General features: G+C 37.0%; 1 pseudogene; it reads left to right on the top strand.

Moving 5' to 3' along the window:
- The first annotated feature begins 16,236 nt into the window (after positions 1 to 16,236).
- Positions 16,237 to 16,374, top strand: LOC117286498 (annotated as a pseudogene).
- The last annotated feature ends 836 nt before the right edge of the window (positions 16,375 to 17,210 follow it).

The following is a 17,210-nucleotide window of genomic DNA, read 5'->3' as shown; positions in this document are numbered from 1 at the left end:
TGAAGAAAGATAAAAGCAAGCAGCTGCTTTGGGTCAGGGAAGCGTACTGCAAAGTATTTAGGAGCTCAGTCTCTCAGCATGTGACATTAGGCAGGTCTCTTAGCTCTTTAAGTCTAATTACGTCACCTGCAAAATGTGAAACAGAGGAATTCCTAAGAGAGAAAGCCGTAGCCAGCCCAGAAATCGGCGAGACAATGGATCCCAAGCACCTGACCTCCATTTCATCAGATAGTCAATGTCTATTGTCATTAACTTGTGATTCACTTTCCCCAAAGAAAATAAAAGACACAGAAGAAAGAAAAACTCGTGCATTTACAGATAGAAACATTTTTCCTTGCCAAGAAATGTATATGGATGTAGCCATAAAAATTAAAATAAAGAACAATTTCTGTGTGTCTATATGGAAATCTTAGTAGTCGATTATTCTGCCTTAATTTTGGGTTTGTAAAGAGGTCACTTTATTTCTGTAGATCTGAATTTATTCCTCTAATAATTGGAATGAAAACATTCTCTTACCTATGATGGTGAAATATTACATGGCACAGCAGATATGAGGTCTATGAACAGGTATGCACATAACATATTGAAATGTTAGACGATCGTTGAATGAATGAAAGCCAGCAAACAGCACCAAGGTCTCGTCCAATCTCCACAAGAACTTCTATCTCCATTTTTATGTCAAATAAGCAGAAAAGCAATGCAGAAAGATGACCAGTAGTAGTTAGGTAAGAACCTGTAGAATACACTGAAAGAACCAGGGCTAGACTTTCAGGTTTCTAGACGCAGGTCCAGTTCTCCATCCCTGCTCAGGACCAGAACTGTTTCCGTCATTTCTGTCTTTCTCCACCAGAATCCATGATGACCCTTCACATTCCGGTCATGACAAAGCCCCTCTCTATGCCTGTCTGGCAATTTTGCTGCTAGCTGTGGGACCCAAGGCATTCCGTGCAAAACCACATATCTCCCTGGAGCTCGATGATATTGACATTTTCTGCCAGATTTGGTGATGCATCCTCCACAGGCCACAGTAAATCTGACTTAGGCACATTCTCTGTAACACTGATAATTTTGCCTCCAGCAGAAGCATCTATCATGTCAGTAAAACAAAGTGAAAAAAAGAACATAGATTCTGAGATCAGGATGTGATGTATGCAGTTTTGCGACTAAGTTTTTTGGCCTTGAATAAAGTAAGCACCAAATAAACTTGGAAATATTTTTTAAACATACTGGAACAAATCCCACCCAAATAATATCCTGTTGAACCAGTTGTGCATTCGTAATCACAAAAGTGCCTTTTTGATGGTGCGAGAAGCAAAAAGAAGAACATGCCATAGGCTCATTTAATTTTTTATTAGTACATGTTTGCCCATACAGAACATTCACATTCATCATGGGGAATTTGTACCTGTACATAACATTTCTTAATTTTTTCTTGGTACTGGGGTTCAAACTCGGAACCTTGTTCTTGCAAGTCAGGCGGCAGCACCACTGAGCTAAATCCCCGACCCTTATCTTAATTCTTTTTTCCATCCCCCTTTCCTCTCCTTTCCTTGAAGTCAGCACACGACTTGGTCTTGGAACTTAGGGACAAGTCAGTAAAAACCAAATCTAGGAAGACAGCGGCCCCTGTCTCCAGGCCAGTACACTTCAACCGACCATCTGGACACCCATGGCCTCGAGCTTGCATTCTGAAAAGCTTCACCTGTGCAGGCTGCAGCCATCCCGCACCATGAGCACATCGCAGCAGCATGAGCCTTGAGTCCATTCCCATTCTACATCGTTCTTGGTGGTTATGTGCTCTGGATATGATCCGGCACAGCAGTGGTGGAGTCCATAGGATCCCACCTTTGCCCTAACCCCAGGCAACCCAACAGGAAGAGTCGCTGTTCACTAGGGGAAAAGAGGAAGAGGTGAATACATAGGGTTGATCACTCTGCAGTGAGACCCAGAGCTGGGCACTTAGAGTTGGCAACTTTCCCACAAGCTGCATCTCAATTTCCACATATGTAAGCCTGTGTATTCTCTTCTTATCTTCAGGAGTTTGAATTGAGTTTGTGTGCCTTTTGGCTAAAATAGGGCTAACACCACATACGGTGGAGTCTTTTATGATCATAATCTCTAGAGCCACATTTTACAGTGCAAAACAAAATATAAACCAAACTCCTTTTTATACTATTTTGACTAAAGGACGGGATTTTTTTTTTTTAATCTAAAAATACGGACAGAGGCCAACTTTAAATTGTGGTCATTTTAGTCTCTCAAAAAGGTTGAATTCTCTTTAATGGAAGAATGAAGGCAAAATTCCAGAAAACACAGCAGAGACACAGAATGAAATATTGGCCCTCTCATCGCTCAAGGGGTGATTAACCTTCTCTTTCTGCACTTATAACCAGCTATGATTAAAATGGATAAAAAGGTTATGCCAGCAACTGCGTCTTTTGTACATAAGCAGAGGCCCTGCCGAAATTAGATTGCTATACAAGTGAGGTGAGTCATATGTTCACATCATTAATCAGTGGCTTTCAAAATATTTTTCTTTTTAAACCATCTCTTCTAATTAGAGCAACTGGGAATCGTGTTTTAAAAGAATGGGCTTTTCCAGAAGAACTACCTAATTCTCTGGAAGTTTTGCTTCACAGAAGTCTCCATAGAAGAGATGAGGAGAGAGTTCAGAGAGCTAAGAAAAAGGTGAGATTCTTACAAACACTACTGCAGAAGCGGCCATAGGATGCCTGCCTGATTCAGGCCCTTGCCCTAGCTCCCCTTTTCCCAATGCTTTAAAGTGGGCAATAAAAGAAACTCATAGTTTTGCCAGTGTCCTAAGAGGGGCTGTGAGGTGATGAGAAGAGCAAAAGGGTAGCAGAGACACAATTCCAGGCACAGATGACCCAGGACGAAAATCAAGAACTGGTGACTGACGCCACAGGAAATGTCTGCAAGACCGGTACTAGTCAGGAACCGGAAATGCCCACAGCACGAGCTCAGGATGTTAGCTCCTGTCCCAGCGGAAAGGGAAGGACCTTGGACTGATTGAAATCCTAGTTCCTGTCACCAGAAGGATGAGGCCTAATTGTGAGTGCACAGATTCAAATTCACTATCAAACATTTCTTAATATTTTTCAAGATATAAAAAAACTAATAAAAATAATAGCATTCATTTAATGTTTGCATTTGAGATTATGGCTCAATAAGCTTCAGGTGTTGTTTTACAAAATTGAATTTTGTTGTCTGCCTTCAATGTTTGCTCCACATGGGTTATGGTCTCCATGACCTCTGCATCTCTTCAGCTTCTGCCTAAAGAGATTTCCTCTTTGCTTTATCACAGAATCCTCTATCCATGACCACTTCACACACAAGCTGAGCAGTTACTACTCACAAGGAAGGGTAGGCTGAAGATGGTGTCTGTGTTACTTTCCTCATTGCTAAGACAAAATACCTGACACCCAAAAGTTAAAGAAAAGCTTATTTCCGCTCACAGTTTGTAGAGGTTTCAGTCCATAACTGGCTAGCTCCAAGGCAGGGTGGCCTGGCAAGGGAGCCTCTCCTTGAAGAAACAACCCATGGGAGGGCAGGCAGAAAGCAGCAAGCAGCAGCAGAGGCAAGCCTGCCTTTCCTTTTTATCCCACTGAGCTATAAACCTTTTTGGTTTATGGATGGAGTTTCTGTTGGCAATAAATCCATTCAGTCACAGCTGGAACTATATCAGTCCCAATCAGTGGACTAATTTACTACCACACACCCTTAATCCCAGTTTCAAATATGTAGATCCAGCCATCTCTGAAAAGCCCCATCTGTAAGTGCATCAGCCTTTGGGGGTGCATCTAGATGCCAGAAGCAGCAGAAGGTGACCCACCCAGCACTGCAACTTTGAGACCCTTAGTTCTGACCCAGAGACCTTGTGTGTGTGTAATATGAGGTACTAAACACCGGGGAAAGCAATTTCCCTTGATCTACATTTGCACTCTCTGCTATAAAAAAAAAGGGTGCTCTTTTTCATGAAACCATAATGACACAGTATGTTTCATTTTGATAAATGGAGCAGTATTTATTGAATAAAAAATAACACATCAGGAGGTATGCTAGCTCTTTTACATAGGCTACCTTATTTAATCTTCACAACAGGGGATGGGATTTAGCTCAGTGGTCCCGGTGCCTGCCTTACAAGCACAGGGTCCTGACTTTGATCCACGGTACAAAAAACAAAAAAACAAACAAACAAAACAAACAACAAAAAAACCGTCTTCACAACAACTCTGGCTGGGAGATCTTACTGTCCACAACTTTAAATCAGGAATGTAAAGCTTAAAGGATTTAGTGACTGATCTTAGATGCTACTGCTGAATCTGGAAAAAAAAATGAGAGTTAAAGTAAAATGTGCTTAGTTTGACGATTGTTAACATACCCCTCCAAATATAAATCACACTGTAAGGCCCTTAGGAGTTAGTGTTGAAGGAAAATTCACCAAGTGCTGTCCGCAGGGTGTATTTGACCCATGCTGACCCTTAGTGTTCCTTTGGCCAAGATTCCTCTGACCCCTATTTATTCAAACAACTAAGTTTCCTCTCGTTCAGAGTTAAAGTATCACTTCTTAAGAAAGTCTGACCTTAGTCACCTATCTAAAGTAGAAAATAGCTCCTATTACATCAGGGTACTTCTTTGTGCTTATCGTTTCTTGAAATGGTCTTCTTTCTCTTTTTAAAAAAATCTCATTTGCTATCTCCTCCAACTAAAAATTATCCTTCTTCAAAGGTGGGGATTTTACTACCACTCAGGCTGCCTTTGTACCTTGAACACTCTACCTAGACTCTTGCACGCCTCTCAAACTCCTCAAAATCTTCCTACATCACTCAGAAAGATACCAAGTCCTTACCTGGTGTGGCCTCTGGGGGCCTCTCCTTCTTTCGTGTTTTACTCACTTTCCCCAGACTTCCGCTCCTGGGACAGGCTAGGATCTGTGACCTGGCAGTTCCTCTGCCCGGAGAGGATTCATCCAGATAACCTCAGTTCACTCTGCCTAGCAAGAAGGAGCACAATCAATATTCACTTTTAGATAAAGCCCAATTCAATTCACTTGACAAGCTTTTTTACAAGACTAATTAGTGATTTGATCCTTCCTCCTCCAAGTATATATGCTGTTAGAAAAAGAAGTGAAAAAAAATCACTCATCTTTCAATTTCTAAGAAATCAAAGTAGATTTAATCTACCCTCTGCTGGTCAAAGATTTAAGTGATTCATTTGGCTTTTTAAAAAAAAAAAAAAAATTCTACTTTCATTTCTACGAGTTGATATTTATTTATTTAGTGGTTTATTATTTGTTTACTTTTTTAATTAAACATGCATCTTTGTATACCTACTAAGTTTTCAGTGGTGAGTATACAAGTGAGCAAGACCCTGTTCCTGGCTGCCTATACTTCACAGTTGAGCTGGAGACCTTCCTGTAGATTAGTAAGGTCACTGACAAATGACAGCCCACTGGTCCCATCTGGACTCTCTCTAATAAACTATCAAGACACTCATCCTCAGGCTTATAAAAGTAAAAGGAGTATTCTGGAATTTAATATTTAGGGGGCTAGTATAGCAAAAGTCATCCTACACACTGCTGAACTTTTGAGTTCACACCAAACATCATGCTAATATTTATATTTGTAGCCCAAGAATGGAAGTGTTAGTGTGCTCCATACTTATTTATTTCTGGGCTTACCAAGATGGTTGCATAATTCATACCTTTGAGGAACTCAAGGGAAAACAGTAGCAAAGGCAGTGGGGATCCAAAGACGATGTGTGTGATACTGTTTGGATAAACAGTAGCTCTCTCTCCTCTTCCCACTCACTGCCCCTAACTCCATACCCCAGCAAAACCTCCTGAGTGTGAAGAATTTGAAGATAGCAGAAAAAGGAACGAAGAACAGGTCACAAGAAACACTGGCACATGATCTTCACTCATTTATCATATATTTGTTATCCCACAGCTGCATTTCATGTCAATAAGGGATGCTGGCAGGCGGGAAGTGTGGTTCTAAATGTTGCGCAGTGGAAATATGGAGGAAGGAACATTCGGCTCTACTGAGGTAAAGGGAGAAATAGACTTAAAAAATCTGGACTATGGAGGTTCTGCAAAATACAAATTTACTGCCAAGTGAAATTTTCTGTGTGGTATTTTGCTTTAAAATTCTTCCGTATGAATAAGAAGATATTGCACATGGATGAGTATTTATGGGTGTATGTGTTGTACATGTTTATGTGCGGGAATTAGCTTTAGTTTATACTCTAGGGACAGTGTTTCAAGCACAACAATCAAGAATCCATATTCCATCACTTTGTACATTTTGAATATGTACAGTTCTTATTTTTCAACCTCATTCCAAAGTGACTCTGACAGCCCCGCACACATTTATTCTAAATCTAATTCTGTACGGTGGTAATTTTCAAAATGAAAGTTAATTTACCCTCATTGATATAAATAAGTAACTTTCAAGACTTTTGGTGAGAAAAATTTCATCAACTCTAATGCCTTTTTATGAGCCGTATATAAAAATCTGCAAGGTAGTTGAACACCTCTCCGCTATCCTTTCCACTAGAACGTGTTTCGGAACTGAGTCCTCCTAGCTTCATAAATGTATCCAGCTCTTTACCCATCTGAGGGTAGCTGACCTCAGGTATATCGCAGAGAGAATCATTCAAACATGGAACGTTTGGAACGGCTGAGCTCAGAGTGGGGCTTCGTTCGCATTATAGAAATGAACATTTTGGGGCCTGCTCAGGGGTGAGCGCACACGTGCTGGAGGAATTAGTAGGTGGGAGTTACATTGTCCTGTTACATCTCATAACGGTGAAGTTGAGAGTGCTGTGCCCGCTGACTCTAACTTCCAGGGCCCGCCTATCCTGCCTGATTGGCTTAGGTCAGAGCCCAGCAGGCCTCTCCATGGGAGAAAGACCATCATCTTTCTTTGATCTATTTTGAATACTAAGTCTGGGATATTGCAACTACAACAGCAACAACAAAAACCTTCCCACTCATAGCATGTTGCATATTTTCACCAATTATTTTTAGAGCTACACTTAGCAATAAATGATGCACAGAGCATCTGCCACTGAGCATCTGGTATTGAAAATAGTGTACGAGGAGAGATTTCTTTTCAATATCTCTTAGAAGCAGGATTAACCTACCCACAATTATTTCTACAGGTAGTCTCAGAGAAGTATATTTTTGGTTAAAAGCTTCTAAAGAACAAACTTTATCTGTGCATTATACCAATTTCTGAGCTCCAGTAGTGGATTTTAAAAAACTGAAATGGTAAAGAAAAATGAAATGATCTTTTGTAGCGCCTTAAATCTTTATGAAGTTTATCTGCTTCCAAAATTACATAATTAGAGAGCTAGGAGCAGCAAGTAGAGAATGAGATTGCTCCCTCAAAGGGTAATTGGTGTGTAATTATTACTTAGCAGGAAATTGTGTGCTGCATAATTTTCTTATTCGTTGCTGCCACTTCATTATAATATGAAAAGAATTGAACAATTCCAAGAATAAACAATACATTCCTAAAATGCTAAGTTGTCCAAATGAAGGTAAACATCTTTAGGTAATCTGTTAAAATATGTTTTAAGGTTTGAAGGTCAGAATTATATTAAATATCATCTCTGTTGGATTTAATTTAAAGTCAGCATGTAGACACAGTGCAAACATCCTAAATATAAACACACTGCACACACGACAGGCACAGAAACTGCTTATCCCATTGGAATAGTCAGTACAGCATGGCAAACAGAAGAATTCTGTTCTTGGCATTGAATTATCATGTTGACCTAATGATGTTCAAGCCAAGTGCATAACCATCAGATCTTTTCTGTGCAGTAGACTAAAGCAGACTTGAAACAACTGTCCAAATAATTTAAATTTGAAAAAGAAAGAGGCACACATTTCACCCTCAAATAATCAGGTCTGTAGGGTCTAAGTACCCTCTTTGTCACAGGCAGTGAGAACAGACATTTTTGTAATTACTCTGGTATAGCGGTCCAAGGGCCACTCAAAATAGTCATGCATCAGTGTTTAGATAGGGCTCCTGAATTGTATCGTCTTTTCAGAACTTGAACTTCTGCTTTCAATCTCAAAAGTTCAACTTGAGAAGTTTAAAATTGTTAAGATTTTTCATTTTGTCCATTTAAATCTTTTTTTGCCCCAAAAATGAGTTGAATCTTGTGATTAAAGTTAACCAATAAAAGCTTACCAGTACTTTTTGTTATAGGGGAAGGAATTTTTTAAATTAATAATTTAATTTTTATTAAAACATGATGAGGTACATAATAATCACATTCATCATGGGTAATTTGTAGCAGAACATAATACATCTTAATTCTTCTTTTTTTTTGTCATTCCTCTCCCCTCCTTTCAATTCTTCATCTCCTCATTTACAGAAGCTTTCTTTCCACATTTTTTCCATCCATTCTCTTTTTAAATCCACTTTTTCTCTCTTCCCTTCTGTCTCACTCTGTTTTAGTGGTTTGAGATTACTCCCTCTTATTGTTGTTTTCTTCAGTTTTTTTAAATAATTGAGCAATATTGGGAGTAGATTAGTATTTCTTTTTTATTTCCAGTGAATGTTTTAAAATAACTATATTAATTATCAAGTACCTTAACTACACAACATTTCACAATTCTTCCACTCTCCACTTATTTTAGGGAAAAACATTTTATTTTTTTTGAACTGCATAGACACAATTATCATGCTTGTACATTGGTCAATTTTTACCTCAAGTTCTTGATACGAGGCAAATCCTGAGACACATTCTAGCCAGCTAGAGGCCTTGCTTAGGATTTTTCTCTTGGGGATTCAGAGTGGTATTTGTGGGCAGCAGAAATAAGAGAAGGAAATGCAACCCAGAAGTTGTCAGTGACCATGTGTCTTAGTCTGTGATTTGTTGCTATAACAGAGTTGACACACTGGGTAATTTATGAAGCTAATAAATTTATTTCTCACAGTTCTGACTGTGGGAAGTTACACAAGAAGGGCTGCACCTCGTGGGACTTTGAAGGGCCCTACACAGTGAGGAAGTGTGTGAATGAGACAATGACAGAGAAAGGGAACAATCCATTCCATGATAACTCAGCCACTCTTGACACTGGTGTGGATCCATTCATAATGGCAGAGCCATCGTGACCCAATCATCTCTGAAGGTTCCTACTTAATTCTATTGCAGTTCAATTCCAATATGAGTCTTAGAAAGTCCATTCAAATCTTATCATGGTGTCCATTACAACACAAGACAAATCTACCTATAGGGTAGAAAATTGGGAAGCCAACGCTAAGGGGAAAAAAGAAAAAAAAAATTGGTAGTAATTAGACCCAATTGCATTCCTTCTCTTAGCCCATTTGTAGGTATGAGTCAATAAATTTTGAATCCAGCCCAAGCATGCACTGAGTTCTCAACTAAAATAGAAATTGGCAAGTAAAATCTAACTTTCTTATCTATACAGTATAAGCAAATAAAATATAACATTTAATACAGCATGAATGCTATTGTGAAAGGGATTGTTTCCCTAATTTTACTCTCAGTGAGTCTGTTATTTGTGTACAAAAATACTATTGAGGTTTTAGTATTTGTCTTTTACCCAGCTACTTCAATGAATCTGTCAGTTAAGTCTAGAAGTCTTTCAGTGGAGTTCTTTGGGTCTTCTATACAGAGTATCATATTATCAGTAGATAATGACAATTTCACTTCTTCCTTACCTATCTTTATTGCTTTTATTTATTTCTCTTGTCTAATGCTGTGTGTGGCTAATGTGTCCAAAGCTATATTGAACAGGAATGGTGCTAGTGAGCAGCCTTGTCTTGTTCCTGATTTTAGTGTGAAGGTTTTCAGTTTCTGACCATTTAGTATGATGTTGGCTATTGGTTTTACATAGATAGCCTTAATCAAGTTGAGATAAAGATCATCTATTCCAATTTTCTGCAGGGTTTTTATCATGAATGGGTATTGAATTTTGTCAAATGCTTTTTCTGCATCTACTGAGATGATCATGTGGTTTTTGACCTTGACTCTGTTAGTACAGTGTATTACATTTATTGATTTACTATGTTGAACCATCCTTGCATCCCTGGGATAAATCTAACTTGGTCAGGGTGTATGATCTTCTTGATGACCCTCTGCATTCTGTTTGCCACTATCTTATTGAGGATTTTTGCATCTATGTTCATTAGGGCGATTGGCCTGTAGTTCTCTTTTTCGATTGGGTCTTTCCCTGATTTGGGGAACAAAGTAACCCTTGCTTCCAGGAATGAATTTGGAAATATTGCTTCTCTTTCAATTTAATTGAAAAGTTTAAAGAGTGATGGCAACAATTCTAACTAATATCTTGCAGAATTCAGCAGTGAAGCCATCAGGACCTGGGCTTTTCTTTCTTGGTAATATTTAAATTACATTTTCAATTTAACTGATTGCAATTAAGATGTTTAGAATTTTTATAGCTTCTTTGTTCAACTTTGATAATTCATATGTACCTAGAAATCTGTCCATTTCTTCTGTGTTCTCCATTTTATTAGAGTACAAGCTCTTGAAGTAGGTATTAATGATCTTCTGTGTTTCTGTTGGATCTGTTGTGACTTCACCTATTTTATTTCTAATTACATGAATTTGAGCCTTTTCTTTCCTTTTTTTTGATAAGGTTGGCTAAAGGTTTATCAATTTTATTTATTATTTTAAAAAATCAACTCAACTCTTCAATTAGTTGATTTTTTTATTGTTCTCTTAGTTTCCATTGCATTGATTTCTGCCCTAATTTTAATAATTTCCTGCTCTGTATGAGCCTGGGTTTCTCTTGCTCTTCTTTTTCTTGGAGCTTAAGATTCACCATTAGGTTGTTTATTTGAGCTCACTCTGTTTTCCTAGTGCGGGCATTCAGTGCTACGAATTTCTGACTTAAAACTGCTTTCATTGTATCCCATAGGTGAAATATTTAGGAATCAATCCAGCAAAGGAAACAAAAGACCTCTACATTGAGAACAACAACACTCTGAAAAAAAGAGATTAAAGAGGAAATAATAAAATGAAAAGATATCCCTTCTTCCTGGTCAGGAAGAATCAATGTAGTGAAAATAGCCATGCTTCCAAAACTGCTCTACAGATTCAATAAAACCTCAAATGAAATCACAACAGTACATTTCACAGAACTAGAGAAAACAATACAAAAATTCATTTGGAATCAGAAGAGACCTAGAATACCAAAAACAGTTATAGGTAACAGAGACATGGCAGGGGATAGCACAATCACCAACTTGAAACTGTACTACAAAGCCACTAAGATAAAAACCAGCATGGTACTGGTACAGAAACAGACCTGAAGATCCGTGTAATGGATTAGAAGATGCAGAAATAACTCTTGACATACTCAGCTACCTCATCTTTGACAAAGGAGCCGATCACGCTCACTGAAGAAATGATAGCCTCTTTAATAAATGGTGCTGGAAAAACTGGATTTCAAATTGTCAAAAATTAAAACTAGACCCATGTCTTTCATCATGCACTAAACTAAAATCCAAGTGGATTAAAGATATAAATATTAAAACAGAAACACTAAACTTGCTGGAAGATAAGTTAGGTAGAACTCTTGAAGACATTGGCATAGGAAAAGACTTTATGAACAAATCCTCAGTAGCATGGGAACTAGCACAAGAAAATCAATAACTGGGATCTCATCTTTTTAAAAAACTTCTGCACTGCCAGAGAAATCACCAGCAGAGCTAAGAGATCCCTACAGTATGGGAAAAATTTTTTTACCAGATGTTCCTCAGATGAAGGTCTATTATCTAGAATATATAAAGAACTCAAAAAAATCAGACAACCCCCCCCAATACAAAGACCCAATTCAAAAATGGGCATCCGAAATGAACAGGTATTTCTCAGACAAAGAAGTAAAAGCAGCAAATAAACATATGAAAAATATGTTCAACATCACTGGTCATTCGAGAGATGCAGATGAAAACAACACTAAAATTCCATCTCACCTCAGAAAGAACAGCTGATGTCACAAAATCAACCAATAATAAAGGCTGGCAGGTTTGTGGGGAGAAAGGAACCCTTCTTCTTTGTTGGTGGAAGTGTAGACTAGTACAACCACTGTGGAAATCAATATGGAGATACCTCAAAAAACTAGAATTAGAGTTTCCATTTCACCCAGCTATTCCTCTGCTAAGTATCTTTCCAGAAGAATTAAAATAATCATACCACAGCAATATATGATCACCCATGTTTATAGTTGCATTAAAACTTGGAAATAGCCCAATTGCCCATCAACTGAAGACTGGATAAAGAAGATGTGTGTGTGTGTGTGTGTGTGTGTGTGTGTGTGTGTGTATACATATGAGTACTACACAGCCATAAAGAATGAGAAACTAGAGATATTTAGAGCTAAGTGGATGCACATTGAGGCCATACTCTTAAGTGAAATTAATAAGACAGACATACGTAAATACCAAATAATTTCTTTGGTGTGAAAAGCTAGAATTATAAATAATGATCAAAATGTACAATTTATATAGTGTAGTGGGAAGAAAAGGTCTATAAGAGCAGAGGATGTGGGAGGGTTAGGGGAAAGGTAAAAAGGAAACACAATATGTGAAAAGGAAAAACATGGAAACAATATCTTTTTAAACAGGAAAAGGTGGAGGGAATGAAGGGAAGGCTGAGAATGTCAAAAAAATAAGAACAAAGTCATGTAATGGTACAAGATCCCAAAGATGAATGTAACTGTATTATATACCTAAAATGTACCAATAAACTTAACAAAGATAAAGAATAAAAATAAAATTAATACAAGGTTAAAAGAGACCTTCTAAATTATGTTACAATCTATTGCAAAGCTGGCATATAAAAACGATGACTCTAATTACACACCCCCTAAATAATGATTCAACATTTCTCATTTTACTGAGTTAGACTAAAGTTCAAGAATATAATTAATTTTTTAAAATGCCATCAGCTTGGAGTTATATCTGTATAGGTCTAAATCTACCTTGGTTGCAATTTTTAAAAAATAAATTGTGAATGCCAAGCTTGTTTCCACCTCAGCAAACTCCATGGTATTTTAGATTTCTCTAGCTTCATCCCTCATCCCCATAGGGAACCTTGAAAAATATCAGTGCTAGTTTTTTGGTAGCACAGGAACAGGCTAAAGGTTGCTCTCATTCAGTCTAATTTCAAAAGAATTATGACTTTTTACCTCTTAGATGGTTCCCTTGAAGACAGCACATGAAAGTTGTATCTTTAGTTGACTCCGAAGTCATCCAATGCTAAAAGCCTCATCTGGGAATGGGGATGGTGGGCATGTAGCTAAAACATTTATATTCAAGCACTTAAAGTTGTAGGTTCCTTAGAGATGGATAAAAGTGGGGACAAAGAGTTGACTAAGAGCAGATTTAAAAGGACAAGTGAGATGCTGATAAGGACTCTGTAAACTTCCTCCATTCTTGGGAAAGTGCAGGCTATGGATATTCTGAAAGACTTGGAAAACCTACAGTTTTTGAGGCTCTCTGAATCAGGTATTGAAAACCTACACAGCATTTTAAACCTAAACCTCCTAACTGAGTGTCAAAAGGCTCTACACTCATCCAGAGCCCCTCGGCATGAACTATAACTATTTATAACTATTTATTAACTTAAGGAGTTTAGGGAAATCTATTCAACCATTAGCTGACCACTAATGTAGCCAGTAGATATTTCAATGGCTACATATGACAGAAAATGCAGACTCAAAAAAAAAAAAGTTCAGAAACTTGCTAGTCAAACACACAACATGTACTACAACAAGAAGCAACAATTAAAACTCAGGAGACAGGAATGTTCAGGTTTCAACAAAAACATGCAAAGAAATGAGCTAGTAGGGCCCATATATAGGGAGAAAAATCAGTCAATAGAATCTATCTCTGAGGAAGCCTAGACATTGGACTTAGTAGACAAAAGACCTTGAATAAGTCAGTTAAGCTATTTTTAATGAACTAAGGGAAACCATAGCTCCAGGACTAATGACAAGTATGATATGATAAGAAAATGAATAAAAAATAAAGAATATGAATAAAAAGACATTTATTATAAAAGGAACACTATAAGAGAGTTAAAAACCACAATAACTAAAATATAAATTCATTACAGGAGCTGAACTATGTATTTATGCAAACAGAAATAAAGAATGAGAGATTCTGAAGATTAAAAAAAAGTGATAGGGAAACAAAGAGAAAGAAAAATAAACAGAGCCTCAAGACTTGTTGGACACCTTCCAACATGCTAGCTAGCATATGTGTAATGGGACCCCTAGAAAAGGAGAGAGAAAAAATTTGGAAGAACATTTCCAAAATTTGATGGAAATCATTAATCTCCACATCAAAGAAGGTCCACCATCTACAAATTAGATAAAGATCAAAGCGCTCCATACTTAGACCCCTTCTAAACAAGTTTTTAAAAATCAAAGACAGAATCTTAAAAGCAGCCCGAGGGATGACCCCTCATGCTCAAGACATCCTCAACACAATTAAGTGCTGATTTCTCATCAGAAACCTGAGAGGACAGAAGGTGATCAGGTGACACTCATAAAAGATAAATGAAAAATCTGACAAGCAAAATTCTCTATATTTGGAAAACTACCTCTTTAAAATTGAAGAAAAATATGATATGCTCCAATGGACAAAAACTGAGAGTTTTTGCTACTAGAAATCTTAGGCCACAAAACCTATCAAAGAGAGTCCACAAAGATTAAAACAAAGATACTAACCCGTAGCTGAAATCCACATGGAGCAATAAAAGACACCAGTAAAAGTAGTGATAGAGGCATTATTATTTTTTGTTTGTATTATTATTTTTGTTTATATTATTATTTGTGTGTATTATTTTTTGTTTGTAACTCCCTTTCTCCTGCAGATATCATACTAATATAACAAAATCAGTTGGATTTCTATGTACTACCAATGAACAGCCCAGAAAGAACATAAGAAAAAAAAAAAAAAACACCATTTACAATGACATCAGAAGAATAAAGCAATTAGAAATTAGTTTAACAAAGAAGTGCATGACCTCTACAAAATGAACCCCAAAACATTGTTCAAAAAACAAAGCCATAACAGCCCAATTACCCATTACCTGGAGACTGGATAAAGAGGGTGTTGTTTTTCTACAAAATGGAGTACTACTCAGCCATAAGTGATGAGAATCTGGAGACATTTATAGCTAAATGGATGCACACTGAGTCCATACTCTTAAGTGAAATAAATATAACACACATGTAAATACTGAATAGTTTCTCTGGTGTGAAAAACTAAAAATATAAATAATGTTCAAATTGCATAATTGATAATGTGAAATAGAAAGAAAAAGCCTAAAGGAGTAGGGGAAGGGGAAGGGTAGAGGAAAGGAAAGAAGGGAAAACAAAAATATAAGAAGAGGGAAAAATGGGAACAAAGTCTTTGTAAATAGGGAAGGATGGAGGGAGTGAAGGGAGGGCAGGGGTATGAGGAAAAAATAAGAGCCAAGATACACCAGGTAAAGGTACAAGATGCCAATGATGAATGTAACTGCATTGTATATCTAAAAAATACCAATAAACTTAATGAAAAAGAAAAGCAAAGCCATTAAACAAATGAAACAATTTCCCATGTTCATGGATTGGGAGATATAAAATTCTTTAAATAGCACTCTCACCAAGTATATCTAAAAGTTCAGTGCCATTTCAACAACATTTGGAATCATTTTCTTTTTCAGAAATGGACAAAATGATTCTTAAATGCATGCGGAAATGCAAGGGATGCAAAATGGCCCAAATGATATTGAAAAAAAAAAACAGTTGGAGGAATCAAACTTCCCCATTTCACAACATATTGCAAAGCCATGCTAATATATAGACTGTGGTTACTAACGTAAGTACAGAAAGAGGTCAGTGGAATTGAATTGAGGATCCATAAATAAGTTCCTACATGTGCGGTTTTTCACAAAGTTGTCAGAATCTTTTAATGAGAGAGAGAAAGAGAGTGAGTGAGAGAGAATGAGAGAGAACAAGAGAAAGATGAGAGAGAAAGACAGAGAGAGAGAGAGAGAGAGAGAGAGAGAGAGAGAGAAATTTCAAATGACACTGAAACAATTATCCACATGCCAAGGAATAAATTGGATCCATATTTCATGTCATATATAAATGTTAACTCAAAAAACTCAAATATTTATATGTGAAAGCTAAAACTATAAAGTCTTTAGGAATATCTTATCGCTTCTCAGCCTTTTGGCTAAGATCAAGTGTAGGAACATCTTCTTTAATCTTCAAAATACTCCTGTGAGATGAATTCTATTATTTTTATCTTCATTTCACTCTTAGATAAGCTAAAGCTTTTCAAAGGTGGTAAAACAAATAATTTTATAGGAGAGAGTCTACTGCACTACCCATCTTTTTAACCAGAACACAATACTGCAATTATGAAGTCATACTCCAAGACAAACTACAAAAAAGAGATGGATGCAGGATGGGTGACTGAATACAACTGAAGCTCTAATGGTATTAATATAGATCTTCAAATAGTTTATTTTTAAAAAATATGCATGTAAAGCAATTTCCACAAGAAATATCCTGTTATGGCCAGATTCTTCAAACGAATAGAAGTGAAAATTGGAATAAGCTGCATAAAACAATATTAAAGAACCATACAACACAGGAGAGAAAACTCAAATTTAGCATATATAAAATTTGGAAAAAAATGTTAAAATGTTCAAAACAAATAAGGTACTTGACCCGTATTTAGAAAAAGCCACACTTATGAGTGACACAACGCAAGTTGATGACCATGGAAAGGACCATATAGGTCTTGTTATATTTAATATTCTGCTACATTTAACTTCAGTGTAGAGCGAAGATGACGTACATTTGTCGAACTCCTTTAATCCTTTAAAAAAAATCCCACAGTTACATGTTAATATCGCTAGTTTCCATATGGAGAAGTTGAGATTTGGAAACTGCCGTTTACACAAAGGCTTTGCTAATTAGGTTGCACAGGTAGAATTTTAACTCAGATCTCTCTGCTGACAAACCCACATTTCCTCACAGGTAAGATGGGACCAAAAAAAAAAAAACGTAATGAGTTACAATTACAGCTGGTTGATGATAACATTTAAATTCAACTATTATAATCTAATATTTAAACTTCATTCATTTGCACACACAGGAGGATCTCGCGAGTTCTGACATC

This window comes from Fukomys damarensis, unplaced genomic scaffold (genome assembly GCF_012274545.1).
Source record: "Fukomys damarensis isolate Sample0158 unplaced genomic scaffold, DMR_v1.0_HiC HiC_scaffold_16, whole genome shotgun sequence".
Classification (NCBI taxonomy): Eukaryota; Metazoa; Chordata; class Mammalia; order Rodentia; family Bathyergidae; genus Fukomys; species Fukomys damarensis.
The sequence above is the reverse complement of the archived record's forward strand: the minus strand, read 5'-3'. Positions and strand labels throughout refer to the sequence as shown.